This window comes from Lithobates pipiens, unplaced genomic scaffold (genome assembly GCF_037356315.1).
Source record: "Lithobates pipiens isolate NorthernLeopardFrog02 unplaced genomic scaffold, aLitPip1_a1.2 Scaffold_13, whole genome shotgun sequence".
Lineage (NCBI taxonomy): Eukaryota > Metazoa > Chordata > Amphibia > Anura > Ranidae > Lithobates > Lithobates pipiens.
This window is the reverse complement of record NW_027507718.1, coordinates 455,260,880-455,276,286: the sequence shown is the minus strand read 5'-3', so window position 1 is coordinate 455,276,286 and position 15,407 is coordinate 455,260,880. Positions and strand designations below refer to the sequence as shown.

Below are 15,407 nucleotides of genomic sequence, written 5' to 3'. Positions count from 1 at the left end.
GATTTTCAGGTCAAACTTATGCTCAGCCCAAACTGTTCTCCCATTCCAAGTGGTGCCTGATTACTGTAATTCCTCATAGTTACTCTTGCTGGGCGCAGGAATGGGCACCGCTGTTAAAAATGTTTTTTTTTTTTTAATTACATGCATTTGTCAAACAGTTGCACAAAAAATTGGGCCTTGGGTGTTGGTGGTGCCTGAATACTGTAACCCCTCACAGTTACTCTTGTTGGGTGCAGGAATGGGCCCTGCTGTTAAAAATTAGAAAACAAAGATTAAAATTACAGGCATCTGTCAAACAGGTGCAGACAAAATTGGGCCTTGGGTGTTGGTGGTGCCTGAACACTGTAAACTCTCACAGTTACTCTTGTTGGGTGAAGGAACGAGCCCTGCTGTTAAAAACTAGAAAACAAAAATAAAGCCTCGTACACACGATGGGATTTTCCGCAGACAAAACCTCAGACTTTTGCCCAATGGCGTGTGCCTGGATTTTGTCTTGCATACAAACGGCAAGGAATTGTCAGCCAACAAACACAAACATAGTGACGTACTATGTGTTTTTTCAGCTCTTTAACACCACTCTTTGGCCGTCTTCTGCTAATTTCATGTTAGTAGAAGTTTTGTGAGTGTTGATTTGCGCTTTTCATTTCACACTTTTCATTTAGCGTTTTTCAGTTTGCGCTTTTCATTTCGTGCTTTTCAGTTTGTTTCTGAATGGCCGTTCGTCAACCAGACATGTTGCGGAATCGGAGGAGAGCGTGTTATTTATTATTGGCCTTGGAGTTATTGCTTTGACACAAGTCCAGTCCAGGAACAGGAGGAGTTATTGGACGAAAAATTGGTTGCTTTATTAATTTTGACCAATTATGTCATATGCCTTTGCTGCTGGAGCTCCAGGAGAATAATCCAGATGTTTTTAGGAATTATCTCCGGATGACGGACCCCTGCTTTCACCAACTCTTGGCACTGCCAACCCCCTACACCAATGCCAGAAGTCTGCCAAGCAAAATAGGTGAGTTGGAAGCTCTGGTGCATGAGGAGAGCTATGATGTAATTGGTATTGCTGAAACTTGGCTTCAATCCTCACATTACTGGGCTATTAATATTCCTGGCTATGCACTCTTTCGGAGAGAAAGGGTAAAAAGGAAAGGTGGCGAGGTCTGTCTCTATGTGAGAATTGATCTCAAAGCAAGTGTGAAAGAGGACCTGGTTGATGGAGAGTGTGATGAGTCTGAAGGAAAGTTAATCATTGAAGTTTTTATAGACCACCCAAAGTTAACGAGGAGGTGGAGACTCAGCTCCTTGCACAGAAGGGAAGGGCTGCAAGGGCTGGGATGGTGATAATAATGGGGAATTTTAACTACCCAGAAATTGACTGGAGTAATGGCACTGCTGGGACAGTTAAAGGGCAAAAAATTATAAACCTATTACAGGACATTTTTTTGGTCCAGTTTATTGAGGCCCCAACTAGGAATGAAGCTCTGTTGGACCTGGTAATCTTAAACCATGCAGAGCTTATTACTAATGTCCAGATAAAGGAACACCTGGGTAGCAGTGATCATAACATGATTTCATTTGATTAGCTCTAAACAATAAATACATACTAGAAAGATAAAAACACTTAACTTTAAGATAAACACAGAACAGAAATGGGAATTCTTCAAAAATACTGTTTGGGACCCCACTGCAAAGTATATTCCCATGGGCAATAAGTTTAAAAGGCTAAAAACAAAACCTAGCTCACAGCCAAAGTTAAAAAAGCTATAAACAATAAGAGAAGAGCTTTTAAAAATATAAAAATTAAGGAACACTAGTGTTGTTTAAATGTTACAAAGAATTTAACAGAATATGTAAAAAGGAAAATTCAAAACGAATGACAGATTGCAAAAGATAATAGGACAAAACCCCCAAAAATTCTTCAAATATATTAATAGTAAAAAGGTCAAGTTTGAGCATGCAGGCCCTTTACAAAATAATCTAGGGTGGGTGACTGGGGACAAAAAAAGGCAAATTTATTAAATACTTTCTTCAGCTCTGTGTATACAAAAGAGCATGGGGGAGCTCATGTCCATAATGGGGGTGGTATTGACACAGCCTGAATAATCCACAATGGCTCAAAAGTGATAAGGTCCAGAAATATTTAGACAGAATAAAGGGGCATAAAGCACCTGAACCTGATGGCATTCACCCACGTATCCTAAAAGAATTGAGCTCTGTCATTTCAGAGCCATTGTATCTAATTTTTAGGGACTCATTAATGACAGGAATAGTACCACTGGATTGGCGCAGGGCGAACATGGTGCCTATATTTAAAAAGGGATCAAAGTCTTTACCAAGTAACTATAGACCTGTTAGTTTAACTTCTATAGTCGGAAAGATACTGGAGCATTTAATAAAAGATCACATAGATGAGTTCTTGCTGGAATAAAACATTTTAACCACTTTCAGACCGGACCATTTTGCTGGCTTAAGACCAGACCACTTTTTGCGATTCGGCACTGCGACGCTTTAACTGACAATTGTACGGTTGTGCGACATGGCTCCCAAACAAAATTTACGTCCTTTTTTTCCCACAAATAGAGCTTTCTTTTGGTGGTATTTGATCACCCCTGCAGTTTTTATTTTTTGCGTTATAAACAAAAAAACAGCTTGGATTCATGAAAGACAGAAGTTGTCAGACAAATCTGATTTCTTTTTATAAGTAAAACCTTGGACAGAGGGGTGGCTGTGGACGTGGTATACTTGGATTTTGAAAAAGCGTTCAACACAGTTCCCCACACGCAGCTCATGTATAAGGTAAAGTCTACAGGCCTGGAAATATCAGTTTGTAAATGGATAAAAAACTGTCTAGAAGACAGAATTCAGAGAGTAGTAACATTTCTGTCTTTGCAAATGACACTAAGCTATGTAGTGGAATAACGCTCTTACAGGATGTCTCCAATTTACAAGCTGACCTCAATGCTCTGTCTAATTGGGCGACTATGTGGCAGATGAGCTTTAATGTTGAGAAATGTAAAGTTATGCACTTGGGGGGCTAAGAATATGCATGCATCATACATGTTAGGGGAGTACAACTGGGGGAATCCATGATAGAGAAGGATCTGGGGGTTTTGGTAGATCATAAGCTCAATAATAGCATGCAATGCCAAGCTGCGGTTTCCAAAACGAGCAAAGTCCTTTCTTGTATTAAGAGAGGTATGGACTCCAGAGAGAGAGATATAATTTTGCCCCTGTTCAAATCATTAGTAAGACCTCACATGGAATATGCAGTTCAGTTTTGGGCACCAGTATTCAAAAAGGATATTGGGGGAACTGGAGAAAGTGCAGAGAAGGACAACTAAACTGATAAGAGGCATGGAGGAGCTCAGCTATGAGGAAAGATTAGAGAAACTGAATTTATTTTCTCTTGAGAAGAGGAGAATAAGGGGGGATATGATCAACATGTTCAAATATATAAGGGGTCCATATAGTGAACTTGGTGTTGAGTTTTTCTCTTTAAGTCAACCCAGAGGACACTGGGGCACTCTTTATGCCTAGAGGAAAAGAGATTTCATCTCTAAATACGGAAAAGTTTCTTCACAGTAAGAGCTGTGAAAATGTGGAATAGACTCCGGCCAGAGGTGGTTCTGGCCAGCTCAGTAGATTGCTTTAAGAAAGGCCTGGTAACTTTCCTAAATGTACATAATATACAGTAACTGGGTACTAAAATTGATAGGTAAAGTTGATCCAGGGAAAATCCGATTGCCTCTTGGGGGATCAGGAAGGAATTTTTTTCCCCTGCTGTAGCAAATTGGAGCATGCTCTGCAGTTTTTTTTTTGCCTTCCTCTGGATCAACTGTGGGTATATAATTAGGTATATTGGATTGTAAGATATTTTTTTATTTTATTTATTTATTGTTTTTAAGGTTGAACTGGATAGACTTGTGTCTTTTTTCGACCCGACTAACTATGTAACTATATTAAGAAGCAGGACACATGCATGATGCTTTTATTTTATTTTTTGGTTGAATAATAATGATTTGATTTGTTTTATACATTATATTTTTGGATGCATAAAATGCACTTTTTGTTTAAGTTCGATTGCCAGATAGCATGTCTAATTTTATTTGTTTTCTTTTTTTAATGTACAATAACAAAATTGTGGAGAATAATACTCGGCTATGTGTTTTACTTCAAATGACAGTTTGGGGGTAGTGGGTAGTTACATTTAAAAAAAAATGCAATGTAAATTTGACAAGGGACACCAACATAGTTGTATCTTTGATCTTAAAAACTACGGGATAATGGTGTTGTGGTAACTTGCCCAAAAAAAAGCATAATAATATTATTCTTGATAGCACTAGAAAGCTTATAGGACGAAGATAAATTCATCAATCTAGTGCAGAGCTCACTTTATCAGATAGGTGGCGTGCTCATTGGCTAAATTCAGAGGTCCAGAATTTTACAGGATACCAACCAGGTTCATATACTACAAACCATTTTTTTGCCTACTGCAAAGTCAATTAAGCAACATTGGAAGCAAGAAATTTGACTTCAGTTCTGTTGATTCAAACGCTTCAGCATGGCCATCCCATTCGTGTATGCTGTCATGCTTGTGTCAGGAAAACGGAAAATTGTATACTTACCTGGCGGTAATTTTCCTTTCCTGATGCAAAGCATCAAGCCAATTTTTGTATAAAGTTTCAGTGGAACTGTATTGTAGTAAAGAAGAAAGTATGTTGGGTTCTTTAGTACAGGGCAGTGAATAATTTTTCAAGCAGTTCTGTGAACCTGCATCCAAGTCACATCTCCAGCAAAAGGTTTATATGGAAGGGTACATGGAGTTTAGCCGTGAAGGGCTGTGGTACAAATGTGAATAACGATTTGGTATCTACTGGCAGAGGATATAAGAAGGAGGAAGTAAGAAAACATATGTATTTTGGATCAAATGAGAGAGGTGTTTGGAGGTCCTGTTTGGAGGCTCTTGGGTCAAGATTAAGAGTTGGGTGACAGCTAAAGGATATTCAGAGGGCCCAGGGCCATGAAGTCAGGATTTGTAGCATTTATTCAGCCATAAAACAGATCCTTATGAGCTGTAAGACCCATAGATTATACCATTGGAATACTCTGTGTCATGCAGGCCAAGAGAGAAATTGGAGTTTCCTAGGATAGGAAATAGGGGGGGGGGAAATTGAGGAGATTCCATAGGCAGTAAAAGGCTTCCAGGTTACAGCTATAGAAGGGTGTTTGTGGAGGTCAGGAGTTGGAACCGGCCCTGGGCAACACAGGAGGGTGTCCTAACAGGGAGGGAGAAATGGCTTGTTTCTTCCCTACACATTACTTGATGACACTGTGCCCATTCCAGCACTCTTGTAAGGTTTTAAAGCTTCAAAATTTTGGTAGCTAATATAAGTGGTAAGGTCAGCCAGCAGATTGGAAATGGTAACATCTAGGTTATTGAGAAAGAAGATTGAGATTTTATATCGATGGAAACATATCCAAATCCACACCTCCTCTCAAAACGTGTCCCTCCTGTACATGGACAACCCGTGTGCCAGCCACTGTCGTCCGTCTCCACTTCCAATCAGAATTACAAAAAGATATATCAGCCGCAGTCCAGTTTCAGCTCCTCTTGTCAAAATGACTAGTTATCAAAAAAATGACTGCATACAGCAATGTCCTCAACTGGGAACCCCCCTTTTGACACATTTCACTAGTCCTGACTTGCTCACAAGGATAGCCACCCTTGTATGAACAAATTAAAATTAGGGAACAAGCATAAGGTGAGAAATTTGGCAAATAATTTCAGGTCAATGTTGAGCAAGGATATAGGTCTGTAGTTTGAGCAGTGTTGGGTATATTTCCCTTCCTTAGGTAAAATAGAGAAATGGGCCGAAAAAGACAGAAAGATTTTTGATAGCCTCAGCTAATTCAAAAGGCTTTATTGGTTTATCTAAAAAATGAGATGTGTGTGTGTGTGTGTAGGTCAAGGGATGACATTCCTGTCTTCTTGAGAAATTGCTATCTCTGTTGATAGTGGGGTCTGGACGCTTCCACTAATGGTGATAAAGGAAATAAACGTTCTCACGCTCTGCTGTTGAAGGGCATTGGACAGAAATTTACTGCACTGGTTCCCATACTAGAGTTTTCAATTTTCATAACTGTTTTACTCCAGACAGTAATGTTCCTTTTTGTAAAGTTTCAATAAATTCTCTTTGGAGCCTCAACTTCACTTCTACCCATATGTAATGCAAGAGATTACTACATATATATCTTCACAGCCCTTTGCTGAACTGAATGTTGTCTTGTACACACATGGAGATGAGAATTTAAAGTGAAGATGCTATACAGGTCATTACTGATTTTTTTTTCAATCCAAGAATATACTGTATATGTGGATGAAGCTGTTTTTTTACATTTGTCTCAAGTGGACATTAGAAATAAGCAAGTTTTTTTTTTTTATTATTGCACCTTTTTCACGGAAGACCAATAATACAAACAAGCAGACTGGCTATCAGTGTTACCTTAATCAAAACTAATTCACTCTGCATAATGGCCTTACCCTATTTACATGCCCTGGCTTGCTATTCAGTCATATTCATCCGTCACGAAAAAGCCTATTATAAGATTGCTTGTCCCAGGTCACTAGTCTCAAGGCTATTTGTCATATTAAACCACTTTCTGATTTACAGTTATGCATAAACCGAACTGAATACACAAATATATATAATGTGTAGAAAAAAAATTACATTAATCTGAGCTGCACAGCAAGCAAAGCCAGTCAGGCCACAGGCAATATAATGAATTGTTTTGGCACTAGTATTACATGTAAATAATTGCAGAACGTAAGCGCCAACCAAAAGCTAGGCATAGATAAACATAAAACCACCTCGCTGAGATGCTGGCAGCAGCACTTCATAATTACAGAAGTAATTGCGTCCCTCCTAGCAGATAAAACATAAAGCCACGGGCCATATCAATCCTTGTCAAATCTTATTCTTAATCAAAAACATGCCATCACAAGCATCATGTCTTCATTTACTTCAGTCTACTTCATTTCCATCTCAATGTCAAGTGAAAGAGCAAAGACAGGCAAACTGACTCAATTTCATTAATCACGCGGACAAGTATTGCAAAATGCTAATTGAGGGCATCATAAGAGTCCAAGGCAAATGCAAAAGGGTTATTACTTTTGTTCTCTAAAAGACCTGGTGTGCACAGCCCAGCACTTAGAATATTAATTGCTCCCTTGCTGATCAAATTCCTTGTTTTATAGTCTGAGGTGGTAGTCATACTTCCTTTGCTACTGCCCAAGGGCTCAAAGAGCAAAAGAGAATCTATCGGGGGCATATCAGTTGGGATAACTGCTAAGAACTATGAAAGGCCAACCCTCTTTTAATAAACCTTTAGGATTATCTGTAAACAGGATAGGATGTAAAATAGCACACTTCATGCACACTGGATGTTTTTGCAGCTGCTTCTAAGGTGTAAGGTGTTTTTTTTTCTCTCTCTCTAAACTCCCCTGCATGTTAGCCTAGGTTTCCATGCACACATAAGCTTTTAGCAGCGTTTAGTGGCAGATAGCTTTGGCAGTATGTTTAGGGTCGTTCTCCTGCTGAAAGGTGAAACTCTACCCCAGTCTCAAGTCTTTTGCACACTTTAACAGGTTTTCTTTAAATATTGCCCTCCATCCATCTTTCCATTAACTCTGACCGGCTTCCCTGTCCCTGCTGAAGAAAAGCATCCCCACAACATGATGCTGCCACCATGTTTCACGGTGGGGATGGTGGGTTCAGGGTGATGGGAAGTGTTAGTTTTCCTCCACACATAACATTTTGTTTTTAGGCAAAAAAGTTAAATTTTTGTCTCATCTGACCAGAGCACCTTCTTCCCACATGGTTTCTCACAAACTGCAAATGGGACCTTTTTATGGCTTTCTGCTTGTCACTCACTTCTCCTACCTGAGCTGCGGATCTCTACAGCTCCTGGAGAGTTACCATGGTCCTCTTGGCTGCTTCTCTGATTAAAGTGGTTGTAAACCCTTACAAACCACTTTGACCTACAGGTAAGCCTAGATTAAGGCTTACCTGTAGGTCTAAGTAATATCTCCTAAACCTATGCGGTTTAGGAGATATTTCCAAAAAGCCAGCCACCGCTGTAGACTGCGCATGCACCGTAAACAGCGGCGTGCAGGTGCACTGGGCAGGCTGCAGATCGCGGCGATATGCCACGAGTGTCAGCTCCCGTGCACATGCGCGAGAGTGACATCATCGCTGCTCCGGCGAATCACAGCGGCGGAGCAGCGAGACCCGGAAGTCACTCCGGGATCCATGGCAGCGGCAGACATGAAGACGAAGGACCGCTTCGGGGGCTTCGTTCTCAGGTAAGTTATTCATAATGAGCTAGTATGCTATGCATACTAGCTTATTATGCCTTTGCCTTGCAGGTTGCTGTTTTTTTTCCCCCCATGGGTTTACAACCACTTTAATGCTCTCTTTGCCTGGCCTGTCAGTTTAGGTTGATGGCCATGTCTTTGTAGGTTTGCAGTTGTGCCATACTCTTTCCATTTTCAGATAATCGATTGAACAGTGTTCAAAGCTTGGGATCATTTTTTTATAACCTAACCTTTCTTTAAACTTCTCCACAACTTTATTCCTGACCTGTCTGGTGTGGTGCTTGGCCTTCATGAGGCTGTTTGTTCACTAAGGTTCTCTAACAAACCTCTGAGAACTTCACAGAACAGCTGTATTTCTACTGAGATTAAATTACACACAGATGGACTCTATTTATTAATTAGTTGGCTTCTGAAGGCAACTGGTTCCACTAGATTTTAGTTAAGGGTATCAGAGTAAAAGGGGGCTGAATATAAATGCACACTTTTCAGATATTTATTTGTAAAACATTTTGAAAACCATTTATAATTTTTCCTTCCACTTCACCGTTATGTGCCACGTTGTGTTGGTCTATCACATAAAATCCCAATAAAATACATTTACGTTTTTGGTTGTACCATAACAAAATGTAATAAATTTCAAGAGGTATGAATACTTATTCAAGGCACTGTATTACACAGGCATGGGCTACATTACTGGGCACTGCATCTGCAAGAAGGGTGGCGAACTGGTGGAGTGGCGGTACAAGTGGAGAATGAACATAAACTATGCAGTGAGTCTTCTGGTTGGTGGATAGCAGAGAATACAGCAATGTCTCTAAGTTGTCCCTCCTCATGCAGGAACCTGACCATGGGGCTTAATCACTGTCTTAACCAGCATAGTTCCTCTCTCTACTCTAGTCACTCGCACAATGCGTGCCAACCCCAATAGGGTACTGGTATTTATTACCACTGTCCCACGCAAGTTAGCCTTCAAAGTTCACCAGGGATTGCAGCATCCAATCAGACAACTCTCTCCCTGAGAATCCTACAAAGTCTGTAGAGAAACAATGTTCCTTTAAAAGAGAAGTATGGAAACAAGCATTTTTTTGGAAAAGTAAGGAAAGAGTGCACCAAGTGATTATCGTGATTATCATGAACTAGACTCTCCCATTCTGAGTCAGTCTAATGAAATAAAAAGCTATTTCGTTAGAGCAGAAAAGGGTAGGGATCAGCTTCAAAGTTTGTTACAATCCCTGAGATGTACAACGAGCACCCAAAGGGGTTTGTTTTTTCCCAACAAAAATGGAGCTACTCTTTAACCACTTGCCGACTGGTGCACACCGATGTACGTCGGCAGAATGGCATGGACAGGCAAATGACTGAACAGGTACATCTCTTTATATTTGCAGCTGTGCCATCGTGTGCGCGCACGCCTTTCGGGACCTCCGTGAGTGCACAGGACCCGCAGGGATACCCGCGATCAACTCACGGGGAGAAAGAACGGGGAGATGCTAATGTAAACAAGCATTTCCTCGTTCTGCCTAGTGACAGTGTTACTGATCTCTGCTCCCTGTGATTGGAGCAGAGATCAGTGACGTCTCATACACAGCCACGCCCCCCACAGTTGGAAACACTCCCCAGGGCTCACTTAACCCCTCCCCGCCCCCTAGTGGTTAACTCATTCAATGCCAGTGTCATTTACACAGGAATCAGTGCATTTGTATAGCACTGATTGCTGTATAAATGACAATGGTCCCAAAAATGTGTCAAAAATGTGTCCGCCATAATGTTACCAAAAATATTAATAAAAATGCCATAAAACTATCCCCTATTTTGTAAACGCTATAACTTTTGTGCAAACCAATCAATAAAAGCTTATTGCGATATTTTTATTTTTTATTTTTATTTTTACCAAGAATATGTAGAAGAATACGTATCAGCCTAAACTGAGGAAAAAAAATGTTTTTTATATATTTTTGGGGGATATTTATTATAGCCAAATAAAAACCGCAGGGGTGATCAAATACCACCAAAAGAAAGCTCTATTTGTGTTAACAAAAGGACGTCAATTTTTGGGAGCCACGTCGCACGTCAGTTAAAGGGACGTAGTGCCGAATTGCAAAAAGTGATTTGGTCTTTGGCCTGCAAAATGGTCCAGGGCTTAATGCCTCATACACACGATCAAACAATCCGGTGGAAAAGTCCAGTGAACTCAAGTCCGCCGGACAATCCGCCCGTGTGTAGGCTCTGGCGGACTTTTTTTACCCAAAAGTGCGGCGGACTAAGAAAGTATTTTTGCACTCCAATATGTCCGCCAGACTCGCATTTCGGCGGACAGTACGGCCGTGTGCCAGTCCACCGTACTTTTGAAATGAGCGGACTTTTCCCACCCGGAGAAAAAGTCCGCTCATTTTGAGCGCGTCTCCAGGTAGCCGGGGCCAGGGAAGGAGGCGTCGCTGGCCCCGTCACCTGGTATGGACTTAAAGGCGAATCCCTACGCCAGAAAAATCGGCGTGGGGGTCCCCCCCCTAGGTCCATATCAGACCCTTATCCGAGCACGCTACCCGGCCAGCCAGGAAAGGGGGTGAGGACAAGCGAGCGGCACTCCCCCTCCTGAGCCGTACCAGGCCGCGTGCCCTCAACATGGGGGGGTACCTTGCCGCGCGCCCCCCCCACCCCAAAGCACCTTGTCCCCATGTTGATGAGGACAAGGACCTCTTCCTGGCCGTTGGTTGTCGGGGTCTGCGGGCGGGGGGCTTATCGGAATCCGTGAGCCCCCTTTAATAAGGGGGCCCCCGGATCCCGGTCCCCCCACCCTATGTGAATGAGTAGTTTATTGCACAGCTCCGGGGGTCTTCTTCCGTCTTCGGGGGTCTTCTCGCCGGATTCCTCCGCTATCTTCTGCTAGCTCTTTTACTAGCGGAGGAGCCCGGCTTTCTTCTTTGCCGCCGCCGCCCTCTTCTTCTGACTTCGGGGGTCTTGTCCCCCTCTTCGGTTCTTCTTGCTGGGCCACCGCTCCTTCTCCTAGCTCTTTTACAAGCGGTGGCCTGGTCTTCTGTCGCCGCTGTCTTCTGGCCTTCTGTTCTTCTCTTCTGTTCTTCTCTTCTCTTCTGGAGATGTTGCCTCGTCGCTGTCTCCGGTCACAATGACAGGGCTCATTTGTCCCCCCCCCTCTTTCCTGGCTGGCCAGGTAGTGTGCTCGGATAAGGGTCTGATATGGGGGGGACCCACCACGCCGATTTTTCGGCGTAGGGATTCCCCTTTAAGTCCATACCAGGTGACGGGGGCCAGCGACGCCTCCTTCGCTGGCCCCGGCTACCTGGAGACGCGCTCAAAATGAGCGGACTTTCCTCCGTGTGTGTGTGTGTGGGCAAGTCTATTCATTTCAAAAGTATGACGGATAGTCTGGTGGACTTAGTACGCTGTATTAGTCCGCTGCAAAAGTACCATGTGTGGGCAAGTAGCTCGTTCGGAAAGTCCGGCGGAAAGTCCAGAGGAAAGTCCGGCGGACAGTCCGGCAGAAAGTTCGCCAGACTAAGTCCGCCGGATAGTCTGCTACGTGTGTACACAGCATTAGTGGTTAAAAAAGTGCTGTTCTTAAACTTGTCCCCTGTTTATCTATAATTATTTGCATGTTATATATTCATTGCAGAGAAATGTTCACCTTTAACTGTTTTCTGTATTCTGGCACTAGTGTTGCACTTGATGTCAGCACTGACCATCATGTTCTGTAGACCAGCAACAGCTGGATAGCCACAGGTTGTCCATGCAATCATCTGTACAATAAAGCCATTAACTTCAAACAGAATAATGTATGTAATTATATTAATCTCAATGTCAAATATGATGCCAGGCATGTCTTTAGGAATTACTGTAGCTTCACAGGTGGGCAGATTGAGACCCGGCAGGAATACAATATGACACATGAAGGATACATAGCACTCTCATTTGCATCACTAATCAAAATGTACTAAGCCTGAATGGGAAGTTGCAATGATAGACTATGAGAACGATAGAAAAAGAACAGTAGAGGAGAGGGAGTTGGAGAGAGACACAGGCTAGGAAGAGGTAAAGAGATGGAGGAGAAGAAAGAGAAAAAGAGCAATAGAGAAGTTGGAGAGGTAAGAGAGAAAGAGAACAGGGAAAAATAAAGAGTGAATCGGGAGACAGAGACAGGGAGGTGATGGAGAGATAGAAAGCTGGAATAAGAGAGGAAAAAAAGAAAAAAGGAGATTAAGGGTCCCTGCACACTAGGTGGCTGAAAAAAATTGCCAGAACCTGTAGCAAAAAAAGCAGCAGAAAAAAAGTTCATAATGTATTGCACAAAAGTTTATAGGCATGTGTTTTATTTTTATTTTTTCCAAAACATTCCCTTCTGCTAATTTTTCACTATCAATGTACAGTTGAAATCACTGAATGCTCCTAAAAGCCACATTTATGTGTGTTTATGCTCATCAAGTCTTTTTTCTGCCAAAAAGCTCCTCCCAAAAATGCACTTGAGATTTATTTTTTAGCCTCAAAATGCTCCTCAAATATGCCTGTAAACGCCTAAATGTGCATGTATAAATAGGCTAACATAGAGCTGCTTATACAAGCTAAAGAAAGAAAAAAACCTGGATAAACAGCATTTTTGATGTGCATGAGGCCCAAAGCTTGCCACCTATGCCTTGAATGTTGGATGATTCCTAAATAAACTGGTCAAAATTTAAGCCATGGGTTGGCACCAACCAGCTTGGAAAAAGTTGGATCAACTTTTGTCAAAGGTGCTGGGTGGCAAATTGCTGGTCGAACAGTAGGTGCAACCAATCAGTGGACTGACTGGATGATCGAGTATTCCGACAGCCAAGGGTCCCCAGCTGTCAGAATGCAATAGCCTGTGGGCTGCATGAAAAAAATCAATATGTGTATTTCTAGGCTAAAACTGGTCAATACCCTAGTAGATTTTTAAATGAAAATTGTACAGTGGTACAAAAATTCTCAGTACAGTTGATGAATGTGTGGTAGCGGCCGGCTCAGCCTCTCATCGGTTCACTGAGAGCCTGAGCCGAGTGCTTGTCCAGGGATGTGGACAGATGTGGAAGTGGACTTCAGCTCGCTCTCTGCTGAAAATGGGTCACAGGAGTGCAAAACAAACTGCACTCCTGTGATCCACAGAAGTACAGCCAAATGAGCTTTGGCTGTACTTCTCCTTTAATGCATTCTATGGATTAAGATAAAAAAAACTTTAGTGTGCAGCAGCCCCCCTAATACTTCAGCCCCCCTAATACCTGAGCCCAATCTCGATCCAGCGATGTTGCACGAGTGCCTCGGCCATCCGGAACTCTCCTTCCTGATTGGCTGAGACCAGGCCCGGACTGGGACAAAAAATAGGCCCGGGCAATTTAGACTGAGCAGCCAATTTTCCAGCAACCGCCCGTTCGCGAGGGCAGTTGGTGATGGGATCATCACGGAGTCAGTCCTCTGTAATGTAATGGGGGCACTGTGATATAAAGGGGACTGCACTGTAAATGAAACTGTAATGATTACAGTCCCCCTTTACAGTGCAGTTCCCTTTTCATCAAAATGCCCCTACCAATCACAGCCTTCCATTACAGTGCCCCTTGCAGTCATGCCCCCTCATTTTTCTCTGTAATCGCAGTGGCCCCTGTTACTGTCTGCCTCCCCTGCACAGTCCTACCTTTGGCAGGGCAGAGGCAGGACTCAGCCTGCATGTCCTCTACCATCTCTCCCACCCCTCCAACGATGTCATCCTATAAGCAGAGTAGGGATTATATTAACAAACGGGTGATTACCTGCTTGTTGTTATTTAAAGACTCCCACTTTATTGAACCTGTATTACCATTGATTAGGTCTTTCTGCACCAAGGCTTTGTTCTCTTCTTTTTTTCACCTATAATATTTTAGGTTTTCCCATTTTCTATTTTTCTTTTTTTTCTTATTCCGGTTTCTTACTCGTGTTTTTTCATTTTTTAGTCTTTATTTTTTATCTCTCCTTTTTTTCCTTTTCTTTTATTATTATTTATATTTTTATATTTATGTTTTATTTATTTTTTCACACTTTATTTATTTTTTATTACTTAGGTAATTTTCTTGTTTTTTTTTAAGTTTATTTTCATACATTTTTCTCAGTTGCACCTTATCCTCTTAAATTGTCTCCTTTTCCCGCTCATTTATTCCCTTTTTCCTATTTGCATTTCTCTATTATCTTTATGCTTTTTTTATTTTTCACTCGTATTTTTCTCTAATTTTCCTCTCCTTTTTCTGTTTCTTTTTTCCTTGTTTTTCCCCTTTCTTTTCATATATCCCCCCTTTTTTTTTTATATCTGTTCTTCTTCCTTCCTCCTCCTCTTCTTCCCCCTTTCTTATCTCCTTTTTGCCGCCATTCATTTTCATCTATTTACACTTTCCTGTGTCCTCCATTACTCCTTTTCTGGTTTACCTGTTTTCCTTCTGTGTCTCCTTTTCCTTGCCTCCCGATCTGATGGCTTCACTTCTCACTATGCACTTACACTTGCTTCTCACGTTTCCTGTCTTCTCACTCCTGTTGGTTTTTTGAATGGACGTAATCTGCCTGGGTGGGCGGGGTCTCCAGACGTCATACGTTTCCATGACATCAGCGGCCCCAGCCCTGGCAGCAGCGTGCGTGCGTGCGTGGACAGCAATCGCTGTTTTGATTGGATCCGACATGTTGCCTAGCAACCACGGATCCCTGCACTCACGCTGTTCAGTGTCTCCGGCTCCTCCCGCCCCTGCTCTGCTAATAGATTACATTGTCGGCAGGGCAGGAGAGCCTGGAGAGGAGACACAGGCACAGCCACATGGTGAGAGGTGACTGCGGCCTGTGTTAACCCTCTCCAGGCCGTGGTCAATGCTTAACTACCGATTTGCGGCCCGGTAATCACCAGGTATCGGACTGCGGCCCCGATGTTGATCCCGGCGGGTCCGGCCCACCGGGCAAGTGCCCGGTGTGCCCTATGGCCAGTCCGGGCCTGGCTGAGACAAAATAGCAGCACCATTGGCTCCTGCTGCTGTCAATCAAAGTCAGTTAGCCAAGCAAG

The 15,407-nt window shown here is 42.5% G+C and overlaps 1 protein-coding gene across 1 annotated transcript in view; it reads right to left on the bottom strand.

The window, feature by feature from the left end:
- The window catches only part of SLC2A9 (solute carrier family 2 member 9), a 593,533-nt gene that overhangs the window by 365,527 nt on the left and 212,599 nt on the right, over positions 1-15,407 (bottom strand). The gene's annotated exons all lie outside the window — the stretch shown is intronic.